General features: G+C 44.9%; 1 pseudogene; it reads left to right on the top strand.

Annotated features, from left to right (window-relative positions):
* Nucleotides 1–1,050: 1,050 nt before the first annotated feature.
* Nucleotides 1,051–1,500, top strand: LOC116911740 (annotated as a pseudogene).
* Nucleotides 1,501–2,148: the final 648 nt, after the last annotated feature.

Genomic DNA, 2,148 nt, shown 5'->3' on the forward strand with positions numbered 1-2,148 from the left:
ACAAGACACAGGTGGCAAAGACTTGGCTTCCTACGGAGCTACATAAATACATAACAATGGCCAGTCGGAATGAATAATCTGAAGTCAACTCGCTTCTAATTCTGGAAGGGACACAAAAGCATATTCCAAGAACAGTTCCACGTTTTGAAGAAACTGAGGTCACAAGACTCCTGTCTCGGTTTCTTGTAGTTTTTCTCACAAGCACTCAAAATTGTCTTCACCTGGCTCTATTCTTGGACCGAGTTTCGACAAGTATGAACTCATGCAGAAGAACATAAATATATGGACACGTGCACATTATTTTGCTCAAGAGTTTTTGCTTCTTCTGTCAGCTGGAAAACTCTAGAAACAATAGCACCCCAGCATGAACGAGTACACCAAGATTTCTGATGACAAGATTTTGTTTACAGTAAAAAAATAAACCAGTACCCTTGGAGAAATTATTATTTTAAGTCTGGGACAGAGAATATACAACATGAATCTGGTATATCTTATAGAGTAAGAAATGAAGAAAATACAAGAAACTTTGTAAAAGGCTATACACAGGAGGGTTTATCATGAGGGACAAAGATTTTAAGAATTTCCAGCCATTGAAACCAGAAAAAACTTGAACAGTGCACTGAACATTACAGCATTAAGTATACATGCTGAGTGACACAGGCCTATAAATCCCAGGAATCGGGAGGGATACTCAGACCAAGAGTTCAAGACCAATTTGGGATCATCCCAGACCATATACCTTTCTCAAATAGCTAGCTGATTTAATGAAATAATTTGAAAATCCCCCACATGGAAGACTTGCAAATGTTATAACTAGGTTATTCCTTGCTCAAGGACACAGATAAATACCTGCCCTGTAATTGTGGACTACAGATGGATTGGCTCCCAAATACTGTGGTAAAGAACAAGAAAGAGGAACACTTCTGGGGAGAAATCCAGCAAATGGCTTGGGAACGAAATCAGCAGCGAATGTGTATGCTGACACCATATACTTTCTACTCCATAGAAGAAAAGACTCTCCGGGCGCGGCTGGAGCCACGGCGTGCAGACATGGCCAAGTCCAAGAACCACACCACACACAACCAGGCCCGCAAGTGCCACAGAAATGGCATCAAGAAACCCCGGTCACAAAGATACGGATCTCTTAAGGGGGTCGATCCAAGTTCCTGAGGAACATGCGCTTTGCCAAGAAGCACAAGAAAGGCCTGAAGGAGATGCAGGCCAGCAATGCAGAGGCAGTGAGAGCACGAGCAGAGGCCATCAAGGCCCTCGTAAAGCCTCAGGCCATCAAGCCCAAGATGCCAAAGGGCCCCAGCTGCAAACTTAGCCATCTTGACTTTCACCGCTCACCCCAAGCTGGGGAAGAGGATTTGGAGCTAAATGGCCAAGGGTTGTAGGTTCTACAAACCAAAGCCCAAGGCTCAAACCAAGGCAGAGGCCACAGCCCCAGCTAAGGCCCAGGCTCCCAAAGGTGCCCAGGCCCCTGTGAAGGCTCCATAGAAAAGGCTCCTGCCAGTGTGAAGACAGACAGACGGCAGTGACACACCTACCTACACACTATGTGCAGATGACCAGTGTCCTATGCTGTTTTTACAAGTAAACTTGAGACAAGAAAAAAAAGAGAAAAAAGAAAAAAAGGAAAGACTCTCTGGTCTTCCTTTGGAAAATGCTCCTGAAGCTTCTGGGCATTGAGTGGGACATCCAAAGTGTAATTTAGTGTTCTGAATGGCATATGGAACAGAAAAGACAAAGACAAAATTATGAATAAAGTGTGAAGCTTGGCCAGTGATGATGGAGCAGTATTACTTCCTGTCCTTACTCATTTTGACATCAGCTTGACACGCACTTCATGCATGAGAAGGGAACTTCAACTGAGAAAATGCCCTCACCCAGAGTTACCTTAACTGATGACTGACTTGCCGGGAAAGGAGCCCAGCTCACTGTAGACAGTGCCACCCCAAGGCAGGAGGTTCTGGGTGCTATTAGAAAGCAAACTGAGCAAGCCATGAGGAGCAAGTCAGTAAGCAGCACCCCTCTCCGGTCTGGGCTTTGGGTTTTTTGCCTCCAGGTTCCTGCCCTGCCTTCCCTCAGTGTTACCTGAAATTATAGGATGAAATGAACTCTTTTTCCCCCAGGTTACTTTTAGTT

This window comes from Rattus rattus, chromosome 10 (genome assembly GCF_011064425.1).
Source record: "Rattus rattus isolate New Zealand chromosome 10, Rrattus_CSIRO_v1, whole genome shotgun sequence".
In the NCBI taxonomy this organism is placed as follows: domain Eukaryota; kingdom Metazoa; phylum Chordata; class Mammalia; order Rodentia; family Muridae; genus Rattus; species Rattus rattus.